We start from the raw sequence: 18088 nt of genomic DNA on the forward strand, positions 1-18088 counted from the left end.
TCCGTGGCGGGTGACACAGCCGCTTTTGTAAACGTTGAAACTCTATGTAAGCTGCGAAGTAAGCTCCCACTTTCTAAAGGCGAACGTAACCTTTTAAATTATATGTTAAATTTATGGCTTACTTAGCCACCCATCCAGAGAGTCGTTCCTGCTTCGACCGCATGCTTCCGAGCCGGCGCCTGGTCCCCCGAGGGCGTATATTGGAGGTGCCCGTCGTCCAAGCCCTCCCGGGGAAAGCATGCCGCCAGGAGCTGCCGCTGTTCCCGCTGAGTGGTGGTGTGTGCCGGGGACACTCGCCTATCGATTGCTATTGGATTCCCATCGGGGCCTCCTCTCACCACCCGCTGTCCTGCAGCGCTTTCCTGGCCACACACTCCCATGGCACGGCTTGGGGTCGCTTTCTTTGTTTTCTTTTTTTTTTGGGTGGATGCGGTGCGGGAAATAAGGAAGGAGCCAGTGCGTGGGGTATTATGACGTCCGCGCGTCTTCGGTGCCCCGGCGTACGTTGTCGCCTCTGGATGACTGCAGCCGTGCCTCCAGTGCGGGTGATAGGCGCAGCATGTTGGTCGTCTTGGCCAGGGCGTTACGCTACTAGGCAGGACGTTCGGTGGACTGCGGTTATGGTGTTAGTCGTAATGGGCTTTGATTTTCTTTTTGTGCGGGCACGCGCACGCCTTTTTGTTTTTCCTCCTTTCCACACGATGATGAGTTATCCCTACGTCTTACGTTTATTTCCAAGCTTGATTGTCGTTGCAAATAGGCACGTAGCAAGAAAAATGACCCTAGCCTACCCCCCCCCCCCTTCTCCCGATTTTTTGATGGAGGGAGTGCTTTACCAGAAAAAACTGATGAAAATGGGTGTCTTGTTCATGTTGAAACAAGCGCAATGATACACACACTCAGAGAGGAGCGCTTGTTTCATCATGAACCTTTACCAACACGCCCAACTGGCAGTCATCCTAAATGGCTGTCTTGTTACACGTGCAGTCTTCAGCAAGTGCCTCACCACGCCGCCGCCCCCGAGAGAAATTCGCGAAGCATCGGCTTAACAGGCCAAGATGGCAGCGCCCAGATGTGTTAAGTAAAATAGCACTGCCTAGTGTCGGGAGGGGGGTTTGGCAAACTTTCCTTCCTATCAATTTTTTTCATTTTTGCCTGTGTACCCAAGTACACAGACAACCGCACACATGGACGTATACATAAGGCAAGGTCCAACTCCTCTCACCATCCTCGAAAAAAAAAAAATGCTGTGTTGATGATGCATATACCCGATATCTTTACTTACTGTGCGCATGGTCTCTGATACACTCCATTCTAATAAACGATGATCATGTGAAGTAGAAATACGATCCTTTTTTCCCTGTTTGTTGGGGTATTTCAGTTGTCCTCTTTTTAATCTATTGTGATGCGACCCATTATCTTGATATCTCGGAGTCCAGTCAGTATGCGGCAGTTAGCTTTTATGATATATAAAGGTTTATTTCCAGCATGTCGATCGTCGTATCACTTTCTGTTGATACTTCTTCCTTTATACGCATTTCGAGCGTTTCTGTCGAATACTCTTTTGCGTGCAGATGTGCAGAAACACCTCATCAACCTTTAAACCGTTCGATAGCGTTAACCACATTGCACTCTAGCGCCGACAACGCAAGAAAACCAAAGGCTTCGTCGTTATCTTTTCTCCGACTCTGAGCTTATTTTGAAAACACCGTGCAAACGTCTTTTTATTTTAAAACCATTTCGCAATCTCATTTCTCCTGTTTCTTTTCTCACCCGCTTTCGCTCTATCAACTCGCTGACCGCGTGATGGGAGGTTGTTTAAAAACGTCGCTTCCAGTCGTCCGTGCAATTCGTCATATCGCCATTGGCGCCTCGCTCGATGGATATGAAAACGAAAAAGATGGAAAGAAAGAAAATGAACAAGCACGCATACGAAGTAGAGAAGTACGTACACATAGACAGGAGAGCTATACGGCAGCGCGCAAGAAAAAAAGAAAAAAAAAGTATGTCCCAAGCAAACACAGAACGCAGCAATACATTGGTGAGGCCAGCGGCGGCGGTGCTTGGACAGCCGAGATGAAGCGTTGGTGAACAAGGAAAGGTCGTAATAGCCTTTTCTCTCTCTCCCTTTCTTTTTCTCTCTCTCTCTCTCTTCCTTAATTTAAAGAGAAACAATAGAGAGGGAAGGATTGCCGGAACGACAGGCCTTCGTGAAAGAAAGAGAAAAGGGAGAAAGCGTAACAGAATGAAAGGTCGGTTGTTTGTTTCGGCTCTCTCTTATTTCTTACTTCATCCATGCGGGACGAAAACGAAAACTTTAAAAGACGGAAAAGCATGACGGAGGTTGAGAGAAGATGAACCATCGCATTGAATAACGGCGCACGTATAGGGGTCCTATGCCCAAGCGCGAGTGAAACAAAAATTATTAATGAAAAAAAAAGTCAGAAAAGAATTACTCAAGAAAAGAGAGGAGAGGTTGAAAACCAAGAGGCGAAAATAATGTGTACGTGGCGCGGCGAGTGGCGGTTTATTACGGCGGAGTTGGTTCCTGACTTCTTTTTTTTTTTTTCGTTTCGTTACATACCTATTTTTTTTTATGGTTTTCGTATCGCGCTTATGAAATTGGCAGGGCGCTGTGTAGAGAAGAGAAATATGCGAAGCGTAGCGCATTAACATGGTAGGCGGGCGGAGGTGAAAAAAGCGAATGTGAAAGTGCACCGGGCGTGAAAAGAACGGAGAATCATGCGGGACAGAAATAAATATACTAATAGTCGCATAATTGAAAGTATGTGTGTAGGATACTCGCCTGAGACTGTCGATATATATACGTTCAAGGCGGCGCCATTCAGATACAGTTCTCGCGCTGATTGTTATTAACTCGATGCCGATATTCTCCACGTGTGTGTATATATATATATACACTGCTCCGTTTCCGAAACTTGTAGAGTGACGTTGTGTAATAACGTCCCGTAATGTTTGTCCGATAACGTTGCCGAATGAAGCATGTGTACGTTTCATACATGTGTGCTATATATAGTACAACGTATTGTATGCTACGTTTCAGTACGAGGCAGTCAGCATGTGGGGATTACACTGTGGTTTTGGGAGCGCTTTTACAATCAATGTAACAAACAAATTACGAGTGATAATTGAAGGGGAAAACGTCAGGTGATGAAAAGTACGAAGGCCTATCGTATAGTATTTTACAAAAAGGAGGTGAGCACTATTTGTAGTGGTATAAAGCTTTATTTGTTATTTTTTTTTACTTATGTTAAACAGTAATATAACTGGCTATACACGGACATTTGGAGCAGCTTGATGAACTGAGCCGTTGCTGCCAAAGGGTTCGCATACTTTTCTGCATGGCTCGGATGAACCACGGTGAAAGTGACATCCAACGAGTGATGCCCTGATTGGAGGCAGCGGGGAAATGCGCAGGCTACTGGAGAGATCGATGTAGCTTCATCGTCGCTGCACAGTTCTAGCGAGCCGGTGTTAAATAGAGAGCGCTGTGAGAGCGTAGAATAGCGAAGCGGAGGAAGAAGAGGAGAAAGAGCGAGAGAACTGGCTCTTCGTTGACGAAGAGAAAATATTCAGCGCTCGACCCTCGTGCTCTTGTGCAAACGGCGCTCGGGGTTGCACTAACGAAGCGGTCAACGTGAAGGCACGTCTCTTTTTCTCGTTTGGTTTTTTCCGCGGTTTTCACATATGCATATACTTAATCGTAAAACTGCTTCGCTTCTTACCCCGTGTATCTGCAGTGCACTGTGTGCTAGTTACTTAGAAAGGCTACAAAGGCTGCGACAGAGGGAGAGAGAGACACGACGCTGTCTCAGTCTGTGAGCTGCGTAACATTTCTAAGATACAATACCAATTAACTATGGCGCACTAAGCAGGGGTGTAACCAGAAATAATTTTGAGAAACTGGAAAAAAGGCAGGGTGGGGTTGGGGGGGGGGGGGGAATGTCGTCTGAACTTCTCATATAGTCGTGCGTATGTTTGTATGTATGTTCGTATCTATTTACAATTCCAGGAGAACTGCCCCGTAGCTACGACGCGTGGCACTTACTACCGTTTGTCACTGGCTAAATATCACTGAAGGTCGTTATCGTATACCTTGGCGTAGCGATTGACGGGAGGCTCCCCTCTCCAGGTATTGTAACGTTTGACACACACACACACACACACACACACACACACACACACACACACACACACACAGGAAACTTGAATTACTAAATGTCGTTCGTTGTGTGTGTGTGTGTGTGTGTGTGTGCGTGTGTGTGTGTGCGTGTGTGTGTGTCGCAACGCACTTATTGCGGGGTAGCAGCCGCAATTAAATTCTGCCTATACCACCCTGCGATAACTGCGCTGTCGCCCCGCCAGTGGTGTACATACAGCGGATAGATCGAACAGCCCCATGCAATGTAAAGTTACAGGCCATCAGAATGTGAAGTGCAACTTTGTTTTCAGCAGCCGAAGGAAGCTATTTACGCATCTATCTATACACAGCCATATGAGTTCCTTGGAACCGCTGTATACGCGCATCGTGTGGGGCGCGTTTGCCTGTCTCTCGAGCGCGTCCATAGTGCGCAGTCTCATAAGGCGCAGACGCTGATGATGTATCGCACTGCCTCGGTTCCGCGTTCCCCGTTTTCATAAGAGGAACGATGAAGTATAGAAGGAAGCAGCGGGCCGCACAAAAGAGGCTTCGGGAACAACAAAAGAAGCGAGACTGCGCATGAATGGACCGGGGCATTTTTCCTTACAGAAACTTTTGAAGAATACGCATTATTCTTTCCCCCCCTCTCTCTCTTTCTAACTTTATGTGTGTCCTCGTGTTTGCAGCGCCTTGCATATTTGCTAAGTGTGCGCCATACACCGCCATTGCCCTCGCCGAACGCACTGTAAAGCGCATTTCTCTCTCTCTTTCTTTCTTTCTCCCTGTTCAGCGGTGTATTGCTTTATCGTAACTATGACAGCAGCTCTGCTGCCGACGACAGCTTGCAATGCTCTGTGTATACGGCTCATTTTGGTGAGCGCTTTCCCAAATATAATGTATACTATCGTATTGAAAATTTTAGCTTTTTGGTGAGGCATTATCATTCCAACAGTGCACGTGATGGACGACCAGCTCGTGCGTTCCTATGCCTTTGTCGTTTACGCGCGCTGTTTGATTCATAAAATGAATTGCTGCCCACCTTTTTCTTCACTGCATAGCTGACCTAAGTAATTATTATGTCCAATTGAGTTTGAGTTTGAGTTTGAGTTTATTCAACCACGTCACAAGTACACGAAAATACAATGTATACGTGATTTGGTACGAAGGGAAAAAAGCTGCATTTCACAGCTTGACTGGCCCCTTCACCCAGAAAAAAATCTAAACTACAAATTTACAAAAAGTACAAACATTACAGGCAGCGGAAAGCGACAATACAAAAAGAAACGTGCATGTGGCCCATGACATCAAATAATAGAATCACAACTCTAAAATACATACAAAAATATTAATAACAAAGCAATGCATGAAAGAATAAAAACAGAATAACCATTAGAGAAATCACCCAACATTCATTTACAACACAATCAGCACATCCGATTTAACATTTCAGTTTTAGACAATATACGCAGATTATCAGTTGTTAGTTTCCATTTGTTCATCACACTTGGAAGGCGGTAACGTAGTGTTTCAAATCCATAGTTTGTGCGAGGACAAGGTACGTTAGTTTTCTATTCTGAGCGCTGGTCGAATGCTGTGTCACGGGTCACGAATATACATTGCACTGTTGCTCTCCATGCCATGGTTGTTCGTCTATACGCACTGCTAAAACGCGATTCAGGACCGCACGAGTCCGAATTAGGACAGCACTGCTGCGCCGATTCGTGGTGGTTGTGAATGCTTAATGCAGCTATTGAAACGGAGTATACCGCCAGTCGTTGTAGGGATGAATTTATTTTTCGGTGCATATTCGTTGCACTCTATAAAGCATTTATCTCACCTTCTTCTTTTTCATCCACGGTAATTGTCGGAGTTTGATTCGAGGTACTTGCGTGAAGCGTTTGCAGGTAAGCCGTAGCCCAACGTAACATATGGCGTGTGGGCAACAGCAAAGAAAAAACAGTTAACAAATGAAAACGTATATGATTTGTGCAGAATGTAGCCTGCAAAAGAAAGCATGCAAGAAGACAACGCGAGGATCAATAAAATTAGTTCTCTTATACAAACACAGATCTAAGTGCAGCTGAGTAACAACAAAGCAAAACAATATCAGCTAACTGAACATGGTTTAACAATGATGATAAAGAATAACAAAAAATGCTCTATGCCAGTATTCAAACGGGATGTGACTACTTTCCAATACTCTCTATATGTCGTTTTACAGTAGTGGTCATTTGTTTACAAATGTGCTATGGTATCTAAATTATGTATGTTATGTCTTAGTTCATATTGGTATCTTGAACTCAGCTGATAATTGTGTAGTTTGTGAGCTGTTATAATACCAGTTTTATTCGCATTACACCCATGGAGCATTGTAAACGTTCCGTAGATGTCGTTCCTGCATAACGTAAACTTTTTTTGTAGATGGAGAATGAAGTCGTACCCCAGACAAGTTGACAATAATTAAGATGTGAATAGAAAAGAGAACAGTAAAGTAGCACTTCAAGTTTTGGAGATAGAATGCATTTGAGCCGACCTACTATTCAAGTTATTCCGCTAGCAACTGATAGCGGAATAGCTGCCGCTAGCATTTGGTAGCCGTAGTTAAAGGCCGTTAGTAACCGTGCAGTTAAATTCCGATATCAACCGTGCGTTGCGGCAAAGCTGCTGCTCGGACCATTTTTTTTTTCTTTTTCTCTACGCCGCCGCTGTTTTGTACGGTATCGACCATGACGAAGAGGCAGATTATTTACCGGTCTTCGACACTATACTATGTCGATTGGAGACACGGTACAGGCATGTTGTCTGCAGAAGCGAAGTGCAGCTTTGCCGCATAGCAGTGGTTGCTGGCCATTCACGCGCAACTGTTACATACCTAAAGGTAGCGTATATACAGTAACTCCGAATTACATTGACAACAAAAACAAGATGTGTTTCGCTTTTGAGTCGTCTTCGGTGAATGCATGCTTAAGGGAACCTTCCGAGTTTTTATTATTATACTCTACAGAGCAACTCATACTATTTCAACGCTGGATATGCTGCCAGTTACGCGCGTAGCTTTCAGCGTCGTCAGCGTTCGAGTCTCGCAAGTTTCTGTCGAAGTTACTGATATAGATATAAGTGTGCTTGGAATATCCTGGCTGCTTGTGACTCGGATGCTCGAGAAGCTCTTATCTCCAAGCGCGTCGCCTCGGTTCCATTCTTCAGTTGATCTACTTCCTTATCATTATTTTGTTATCTCGCATTGTGTGTCGCAATGTTGTTGCTGGGTGCGTCGTCGGCTATAGACATTTCTTTAGAAGCATGGAGGTGAAAGGTCAGGACAAGTGACGTCATTTATGCAGGTACTTAACGTACCGTTACTCCAATGTGGCGGCATTGATGACGTCGAGGCAGATGATAATCAAGTGGCGATTAACGTGACTGAATGTGATAAATGCGCTATTTAATCATGTTTATGATCGGTGCTTAAATAACGAAAGACAACCTACACGCGACGTTCTTGTAGCATTGGCGTGATGTCACGAACTTCACGCGCCGTCATATTGGTACTTCAGCATGGCTGTTTCAGTGACGTAAGTACGCGCCTTCTATACAATAGGCGCAATGCGCTTTTTGAGGAAGATATTTATAGAGCCTGCACGAACTGTCACCGATTTCCGAAGCCTTCACACGTCCTGTGTGTCGCTCCAACTTATTTCGTTCGCCGATCGCCCGCACGTATTATAAGAGTACGCACATACCCTGTCTCTGCCCTTTGACCACCACTCAACCGGAAGTCAAAGGTAAAAACCTTCGTAGAAAGTCTCCGTAGAAACGCGAAGTCGAGGAACCGTATGATCGTGCGCGCCGAGGCACTCTCGCCATCCGTTCCCTCCTTTGAAGGAACCGCAGCGTATAATACTGCCGATATCCGATGCCTCACTGGTCGCAGTGCACTCCCGCCTCTATAACGTTCTGTGCTCAATCGCGATACCTTTACGCACATATATACAAACTCACACAACTCGCGCACTCTGATGTATGTGTGTCAGCGCGAAGTGCGCACACTGGAGCTTCCATCATCGGAGCTGCAGTAGAAGTATGGACGACGTATCGGCGGCATATGGGTGCCCCAGGGAAAGATAAATATGGGCGCTCCAGCGGCCCCCTCGCTGTTGGTGCGATACCCCTCTCGCTCTCGTGCTGAGGCTTCTGTTGCCTGCTTAACGCTAACAGAAGAACCTATAGCTCTTCTATGAGGGGGGGGGGGGGGAGGGGGGCAACGTGGGCCCTCTCGCGAACGAAGCGTGCCAGCTATAGTGCCATGTCTGAGGCGAGCCGCGGTTCATTTGCATGCGTTTTTGTTTGATCTCCCGCTGGAGAGAACGGGGATGGAGGTGGAAGAGAGGGAGTCATTGGTTGAAGGAGAGGAAAGGATGCTGTACTTCTGCAGCTCTTGTTGGCAGCACGACTCAGCGTCTGTAGGGAAAGGGGGTTAAAAGGAGTCTCGGCAGCCTTTCTGTTACGCGTCTTCATCTTGCTTCCTCTTTCTTTCTTTCTTTCTTTCTTTCTTTCTTTCTTTCTTTCTTTCTTTCTTTCTTTCTTTCTTTCTTTCTTTCTTTCTTTCTTTCTTTCTTTCTTTCTTTCTTTCTTTCTTTCTTGCGCGATACCTCTCCTTCCAAACCTCTTGGTCTTCCGGGCCTGTCTGCGCGCAGGTAGTGTTGTTTGCTTTCGTTTATACCGCTCACCCTCCGCCTGCGTTGCCTCTTTAACCCATCTCCCCCTTGCAGCGCCGTACGTTTACTTCTCCAACTCCTCCTCCTTAGCGTATACGAAGAGCAGGTGGGGCTCTCGGTCTCGATCCTCTATCGCTTTAATTCTCCGCACGTCGGCGCAAGCTTAATTGTTTTAATTTTCGCGCTGTGCCCTCTCTGAGTGTGTTCCTTTTAAGCGATGAAGGCGTGCGCGAGTCCGAGTGGGAGATCTGTTATTCTCCCATCGTTGGACACTTTCGTGGTTAAGGAGTTCGGCATTTTTTATGGTCTTGTATTTATACGAGTTACTTATTGCGCGCTTTTACTTACGATGTTCTGCATCTTCTCGTTTGTCTGTTTGTTCATTCTTTATCGTCCTTATTTCGAGTGCCCTAACGAGTTTTTTTTTTTTTTTCACGCTCTGCTCTTTTACTTTTGCAGGATACCTGAACTCAACGAGGTGGGATAACCGTACACGCCAGCGCATCGGATTCTTTTCCCGGATAATCGCAACGGTAAGTACTTGCCGAGAAATGTAATTAATGATCACGTTCTCCAAACTACATACGTAGTAAGCACATGAATACGTGCATCTTGCATCTGTGCAAACGAGCTTGCCATGTTAAAAATGGCATCCAAAGGTTTCTTCGAAGCTGTCGCAATGTCGCTTTCACTACAGCTGTCCAAGCTGAGACTGGACGAGCCGAGTGTTCAGCGCTTTGCATAAGGAGCGAAGAGACGACGGGTGGATTGCGTTGAAACGTGGTATCGATGACAAAGTAAGAGAGAAGCGCCGCGAGCCTTCTCTTGTTTGGCTTCTGTCCTGTATATGTGAACAAAACGAAAAAAAAAGAAAGAACTGATGCTGCTGCCGCAGGAGGATGAGGAGGATGAGGAGCAGGAGGAGGAGTGTTTGCTGCAGGGGGATATTGTCTTCTGCAAGCTTTAAGCACTGCGCCGTGCTCCCGAGCGGGCTGCAGAAATTAGGTGCCTTTCTCCTCTTCTAACCACTACCACCCACCACCACCAAACTTCCTCGCAACGTTTGCGGAGCGTTGTACCACCCGGGCGCCACCCCGCGGTATATATACCCGGTGAAAGTTTACCGGAACTGTATTAGCAGCAGCTCTCGGTGCGTCATACAAACGAGAAACTGAAAACGTGTAAGACGAAGACTGAGACGAGGCTTATTGAGACGCGCACTATCCCCGTCGTCGGGACCTATACACGTTGCAGCATTCACAATTCAGGGAATTGGTTGTCCGCCCGTCTTCTCGGTGGGCGTCCCGGAAGAAGAGCCTTCGCGATCGGCGCCTCTCCACTCAACAGTTATATATACCTGTCCTTCCAAAAGGGGGAATTCCGTGAGGCGGGTTCCGCCCTGGCAGGTCCCTTGATTAAGCGCGTTAATCTTGCACGAGGAAGGAGCAATGACGTTACCCGTATGCGCGCAAGAGAGGTGCCGTTTTATATGTAGTGTAATATATATATATATACGTTACTCTATAGAGACCCGGATGAGGAGAGTTGTCCGCTTGGGTATCGCGGTGGGTTTTCTCAATATTCTTTCGTCGGTATGAGCACAGCTGGCGTGGTTATGTCTGCAACGGCTTCGATATCTGCCCCAACACATTTAACAAGTCTGCTATACGTTTACGCGCCGTTCGAATCTGTGCCATCGTATAGTTTTAAGTGCAGGGCTATCGCCGGGCAGGCTCGTAACAATAATGGCGGCTCCAGACTCTCAGTGTTGCATGCTGAACACTGATGCGAAAAGGAAAAGAATGAACGTCGACCAAAAGGAGAATGGACACTGAAAAGTGATTTTTTTTTTGGGGGGCTTCCTTACATGGAAGCCTTGTTCACATAAAAATGGTCCATCGAAGCGGGCTTATGTCTGTTACACATACAGCACTTGGCCGCCGGGATACCTGGCGTACGCTAGTGGAAAGTTGTTTTCGTTCATGTTCAGGTTTCTCTTTTTTTACCTACAGTCTCCATGGATAAGACAGAGATTCCAGATATTGACGCGAACACCACGTTTCTTCCCTTTGCGAATAATGTTGCCTCGGCCAAGTGAATATTATACAATTATAAGTAGCCACGTCGTGCTCCGCAAGTGCGTTGGATACGAAGTTCGTCTTTCTGTCGGACGTCACTGTGGTCTTTCAGTTTTTTTTAATACTGCTTTCTCTGATACAAACCAGGTGAGTCAAATCATCGATTTGATTATAAAAACTGTGTAGTCTCCACTTTTACCACCAGGAGAGCCAGGGATCCAAAGTCAGGCAGTACACTGAAACCACGTAGTCGCTTCGTTTTCATTCTTTTTTTAGCCTATTACGTTGCCCATTGTGGCGTTGGTGTTCTTTTTGACTCAGACAGTTTAAGTGGGCGGGGGAGCGTTGCGCTTAACATCACCCCCCCCCCCCCCCTAATATACAACTGTGCGCGCCTATGCATTGCACCGACAACACTGTAGACAGCAGTAGCCAACGCTGTAGCCATCCGTAACCAACAGTTAAAGAATACTGTGCTGCTATTATGCCTTCCACTACTCCGTCGTAAATAGTTCCTGTTCAAGCTTTCCGTCAAAGTTAACCAATGTTCCGGTGAATATTTTGTGTGCCTCATATCATATTTCGTTCGTTCTTTGTACTTCGCTAGTGCCTCTTCTTTCCTTGTTAAGTCCCGAAAGTGTTATTCTTTCGGTGAAACCAAGAGCTGCTGGAACACCGAGGTTTACTTCCCACTCAATGCTTCTCCATAACCAGTCGTCCATCCTTGTTATTTAGCTACTTTCTGACATTAGCGTACTGCAAAAAAAAAAAAAGTTCTGGGAGAGGGAGTTGGGGTGGAGTTTAGCTATATAGTCCACGAAGTTTCGCACTTGCGTTCCTATATGTGTGCGTGTATGTATACATACACACAATTGTAATATTTTGAGTGGAATTGAAACCCCCCGTCGCCCTTCCCTCGGCAACGCCAGTGGTACCCTACATGCTTCTCGCGAGATCGCATTTGAATTCAACCATTACAAGTGCAAAAAAAAAAAACAAAAACAAAAAAGGAAGTAAGCAGTGGACGGGTCCCCGCCCGTACGTGGAATTGTATAAGACGCGGAAAAGTATATGCCCACACTCGTAGCACCTGAAATAATAAACAACCGCGCGCCAGGGAGGGATTATATATACCGAATGTCTACGCAGACGCCACCGCAAAGAGTGCCACGCACAACGCTCGCGTTGAAGAAATGTCGCCCGGTCCTGCCGCCGTCGGATATAGCGTGTTTGCAAGGGTATATAGGAGGGGCGACATTGCATCAGTAGCAGCAGCAGCTTCGGTTGTGCTACGAGGAGAGCGCGCATTATGAGACCCCGCGGAGGCAAATGCGAGGGCATTCACAAACAGACGTTTCCGCGAGAGCGCTTTTAAAATATTTACCGCGCGCTGCGCCGTCGCTCGCGTTTTACGTTGAGTGCGATGCGGTGCGTGCGTAGGAGGAGGAGGAGGCGTAAGAAGCTTTTTCACTCGAGCTCCCTGAAAAGCGACAAAAAATAAAAAAAAAGTTTATCCGAAGATGCTGACGATCTGTTTTGTCCTTTGGACTTTTTATAACATAAATGTCTCTCTCTCTCTCTCTGTCATAATTTTATGTTTGTACGCTTTTGAACGGGCTGAGCTTAAGTCTTTCTCCGTTCGTATTGCAACCTTCTTTGCTTTATAACGTTTTTTTTGTCAACCTCCACTACGTATACTGTTAAACATTTCTTACGCAATAGGGAACGGCCGCATAAGATATACACTTTTTAGCCGTTTCTGTGTATACGTCACGTGTGTATGTGTTTATAATGCCTATCTATACTTTATGTTATACTTCTGGCCATTGCTGCGTGGCACGTATCTATGTATCCCTACGCGTTGTGTATATGTGTACTTTGTATAATCCCACACTATTCGGTCGTGCCTTGGGAAGGTCTCGCGGTTGATCTTTTTTTTTTTTAACTTCTCATCCGGATTATATGTAGGCTCATAAAAAGGGCAGGCGCGAAATGACTTTCTCACCCATCCGGCAGCGTGGCGCGCAACGATGTGCTCCCTGCACGCTATATACGTGCAGGTCGTTTACCCGCGCTGCAAAGCGTGTCCGCGGAGTTTATAATACCGCGCGTCGGTCCGCATGTTCACGCGAGGGATTTTGAGCGCGGCGCGAAGTGCGCCGTAAAAACACTGAAACACGCTGACGCTCAGGGAACTTCGATGTGCTATCATGCATAGTTGCGGCTGTAACATCCGTGCTGGCACGGACGGTGAATGGCGTCATCGGCGCCTGATGAGCGAGTGGTTGCGGGTGCGATTCGCGGCAGCGGTTCGGTTATAGGTGAACATGTTCCGATGTAACGCCCCTTGCTCTTGATCGCGAACGAATAAACGGCGCGAAATATTGAGGACGAATGAACCGATTCGCCCAGTTCAACGGTCACTGATGTCGTGCTCTAGAGTTGTGCTTACTTATGCAAAAAATAAATAAATAAAGAAATAAACTTTGTAATTACGTTACGTATAAAGTAGAAATGACGTCGCTGTTGTGACAGCGAATAAGTACCTGGGGTTAACCTTGACGTCCAGACTTAACTGGTCAACACATATAAATAACATATGTTCCTCCGCGAGAAAGAGGTTAGGATTTCTGAAGCATAAATTAGGTAATGCCCCCTCGTCGCTTAGACTCATTGCATACAAATCCATTGTAAGAACCACCCTGGAATACGGAAGCATTGTATGGGACCCCATACTATCACTAATAAAGAAAAGCTTGAAAAAATTCAGAGATTGGCAGCTCGCTTTATTTATAAACGTTTTAGACGTCGTGACTCCCCTTCAGCTATGTTGGAGCTCGCACACCTAGAGCCATTGGCCAACCGACGTAAAAGTGCCCGTCTAAACTTTCTACACCAGCTATATTTTAATAAATTGGGAATCCAGTCACAAGATTACATAGCTAATAACCCTAGTCGAGCGTCTCGTCACAAACATAGCCGAAGTATTACACCGTTCTTTGCCCGTACAGACCAATACAGATATTCATTTTTTTCCAGAACTGTTTCCGATTGGAATGTTTTGCCAGAGTGTTCACCCTTGCTGTCATCCAATGTATAATGATTGTATACTTACCTGTTGATTATGTACCCTCACATTCATGTGTCGATCTTGCATCCGTACGCATGTCTTCTGGATGTGTACATCCCTCTCCTGCTTGGACCTCTCAAGGTTCGCAGTATTGTACAAATAAATAAAAATAAATAGCAGTAGTCAACATTAACTATTTATTGAGACGACTGTAGCCAACACCAATTAACGGGGAGCTGAGGTTCGCCAACGCTGGCAACATGTGAATAAGCGGGTAGTTGAATCCGGTCAAAATGAATTACCTCCGATATCACGGACATCGCCATACTCTGTCACAAAGGGCGTGGAATAAATAAGCTCACAGCCGCCAAATAAGAAAGATGAAGGAAAAGAGCCTATGATAAAAAAAAACATCTACAGCTCATCTGTCGCTCGCTATTCAGCATAAAAGCGTGAACATTTGATCCAGTAGCTATGAATTTCGATTGGGCCTATTAGTGAACACATCTAAGGACGGGGAGTCGCACGTTGGATCAATTTAACATATACATTCGGTAGTTCGTAACTGCAGAATATCATGGCTAGTCAGCCCCACCTAACGTTTCTGCGAGGTGAGCCTGATAAGTTCACTACGTGTTTTTGCTTATCTTTGCCCGAATCTCCAGAGCTCAATAAAATGTTTCACTCGGCGATTTCCGTTTCTCATTAATGTTGAATGTTTAATAGTAGATCGCCCGCGCCTTTACGACTTCCTGGATCGCCATGCGCAGCTCTTCGTGTATTGAATATTATAAACCAATCTGTTGCCTTCCTGTCCTGCGCTTGGGCCACTCCGTTTTGTCTTCAAGGGCAGAGAGAAGCCCCACGGCGCGCTGCCATTTCCGAGACCCTCGTCGTCTTCTGAAAGCGCCACGTCTCTTCTTTTCGTATGCATTGGAAAGTGCAATTGACGTCACTGTCAGAGACTCACTCACCTCTATCCACATATGCTGTGCGTCTCTTCCTTCTGCAGCTCGCAGCTGTATACGTGCCGTGCACGCGTCGAATAGAACGTGTACTCAAGTCGAAGTTCTCGGGTGTTCTCGTTCAAGGACAATCTCGGGTCATTTCTTGTACTACACACGCTTGACTGAACGCCAAAGCAATCCCAGCCGTCGTGTCTTTCCTCCGGACACCGTGACGGCAAAGACCGTCGCGTAAAGTACGAGCAGGAAGACGTGTCATAGTTTCAGCTTTGAGAGTTGCGAATTGGCCTCCGACTTCAACAAACCCCGAGCGCCCCTTGTATCATGTCATTAGGAGCGGGCATGAATTAACATTACAGCACGGCCTTTCCATGCAGTGGACTATAGTATACCGCATGTTAACAACACGAGCAGCGATACAAGGAATATGGCGGTGTAGCTCAAAATGGTCAAGGACGGACATCTTGCAGAATTGACTATGCCGTGATGATGATGCTGGTGGGGAGGATGCTTGAACAAACTGGCCACAACTATTTCATTTATCGAAAACCTGACGTACTTGTGATCGTTCGCTGCGTGCACGCAGTCGCTACGGCTAAGTTGTTGTTGTTGTTGTTGTGTAATCTACCGTTGCTTGTATATTGATGTTGTTCGGAAGACGCCGCAATGTGCAGGTCTGCGAGTTATTAATAAGCAGGTGGGAACACGAGTGCGACTGCATGGGCGGGGGTGATGTATATTCCTTTACGTTCGGGTCTACATAAAGAAGACGAAGTGCCCCGGAGAAAATGGCGCCACGGCTGTAAAAAATCCCCCAACGACGCACACTCGAAAGACCGTTTTGACGCGAAACATTGTATTACAATTTTTTTTACCCTCTTTCGAGAGAACCACGGCTTTTCTCCGAAATTGCTTGGCCCATTCATTTCACTCTCTATATCATTTGGGTGCGCATAGCGTCTCGTAGCCAGACAGACCCGTTTTTTTTGGTCTTCTTCTTTTTATTTTTCCTCTCTTTCATATTCTTCGTCATCTCTCTTTCCTCTTCCCCGTAGTTGCATCATCACGCAGCTAAGCTGTGCTTTTCCCGATGTACTGAGGCTTCCCTGTCTTGCTGCCGCCGCTGCATACTTCATGAAGTCTGCCTGCTGCTTGCGGCTTGATCTGCTACAGTATAGCATAGTAGTCGGAAGCCGGCATTCCGGAATGTGTGCGACCCCCCCATTTCCCTTCCTGCGTTTCCTCCTCACCTATCTCTCTCTCTCTCTCTCTCTCTCACACACACACACACACACACACACACACACACACACACACACACACACACACACACACACACACACACACACACACACACCGTGAGCGCACGCAGGCACGCACACCGTAGCTCCTGAGTGCCGAGGTATAGTCGCGAAATTACGGGAGCATCACAAACAAAGATTGAAAGGGAAAGCCCACACGAGATTTCTTTGATGTCGGCCCACGACAGAGGTGCGCGCATTCCCGAAACGCTAGCGCTCGAACTAGAAGAAAGAAGAAGGTACGGTGATGTAAGAAGAGGAAAATGAAATAGAAAGGCGAGTGACGCGAAGGAGAATGGTGGAGGGGGGGGGGGGGGGCGTTGCGAGAAGAAACCGTTTTCTCCACTTTCGCGACAGCCGTCTCTGTCATTCCTTTCGGAGACGGCTTGCACGCTGCTGAAAAGAAAAAAAAAAAAAGTATGTATGCGAAGAAAGAGAAAGAAACGGAGGAACGCTCTCAGCCCGGCTGAAGGTGGTGGTGGTGAAAAACATTTATTTACAAAAGAGAGGTGTAGGACCTCTTTAGAGGCCCCTACAGACTAGGTGGAGTCTCTATTCCGGGACCCCATTGGTTAAAGCCGCCGTCTTGGCTCTCTGGACCAAGGCCTGCTGGGCCTGAAGGTCTGAGCAGCCGAGCAGGGCCGCCTCCCAGTCCTCTCGCCTAGGGTTTGGGTTAGGAGTAATGGCTGCGTTAGCTTGGCAGGCCCACACCATGTGGTAGGTGTCTGCCACCTCCCCACAGTGCTGGCACTGTCCTGTGACCGTAGGGTCGAAATGTTTGACTATGGCAGGACATAGCAATGTATTCGTCTGGAGGCGAAGCAAAATGCGCTCCTCTGCTTTCTTCAACCCCCGTGCGGGGGGAGGGTAGCGGCGATGACTTTCCCGATAATAATAAAGAATTTCCTTATATCGGAGGAGAGGGTAACCCTCCTCATCGGTCTCCATCGGCATTGACGAAGGTAGCCCGGAAATGAGCGCTCGGGCAGCCGCATCTGCAGCCTCATTTCCCCGCAATCCCTGATGGCCCGGTGTCCATATAATGCGTTTCGGATGAGGGTCCGTGTCTCTTATGCAGTTGCGCAGTATTGTCTCGGCTAACGGTGATATGTACCCGGCTGTATAATTACGACACGCTCGGCGCGAATCCGTGATAATATACCGGGAATTACTGTGAGAGGCCGCAAGGGCAATGGCGACCTCCTCAGCCTGTGTTACAGAATACGCCCTAAAGGTTAGCCCATCCACCTGTGTGCCCTCGTGAATAGCAGCCGCCGTGTACCACCCCTTGGAGGTGGGGCCAGCAACGTCCACGTAGTACACACCTGGCTTCTGTCCAAATTGTCGTTCCAGCGCCCGAGCGCGTGCGTCACGTCGCGCTGTGTGTTCATCTCTGTCCATTTTAGTGGGTAGAGGTCGGACCAGAAGGGCTGTGCGCCACAGTTCTGGCACTTTGACCCGTTCCTGTTGTTCGAAATCATGTCTTATGTGCAGACGTGCAAGCAGGCGTTGGCCAGAGTTGGTTTGGGCTAGCCGTGTGTACTGGTTTAAAAGATGGGCTTCCCTCAGCTCTTGGTATGAATTAATCACACCCAATGCCTTGAGACGGCTGTTGGATGTAGAGATCGGAAGATCAAGAGCCCGCTTTATTGTCTTTTTAATGATTGCCTCGATTCGTTCTTCCTCATGTTTGCGGAGGGAGAGGTAAGGGACGGAGTACATGACCCTGCTGGTGACAAAAGCGTGCGCTAGCCGCAACGCATCTGTGCACCGAAGTCCCCCCCTCTTGTTGGAGAC

The 18088-nt window shown here is 47.1% G+C and overlaps 1 protein-coding gene across 8 annotated transcripts in view; it reads left to right on the forward strand.

The window, feature by feature from the left end:
• LOC119176591 (uncharacterized) overlaps window positions 1-18088 on the forward strand; it is a 248652-nt gene that overhangs the window by 75575 nt on the left and 154989 nt on the right. For all 8 annotated transcript variants that reach the window (XM_037427958.2, XM_037427951.2, XM_075889243.1 and 5 more), the window contains exon 2: window positions 9337-9410. The gene's annotated coding sequence lies outside the window, so the exon portion shown is untranslated. The remainder of the gene's footprint in view (window positions 1-9336; window positions 9411-18088) is intronic.

This window comes from Rhipicephalus microplus, chromosome 3 (assembly GCF_043290135.1).
Source record: "Rhipicephalus microplus isolate Deutch F79 chromosome 3, USDA_Rmic, whole genome shotgun sequence".
Taxonomy (NCBI): Eukaryota; Metazoa; Arthropoda; class Arachnida; order Ixodida; family Ixodidae; genus Rhipicephalus; species Rhipicephalus microplus.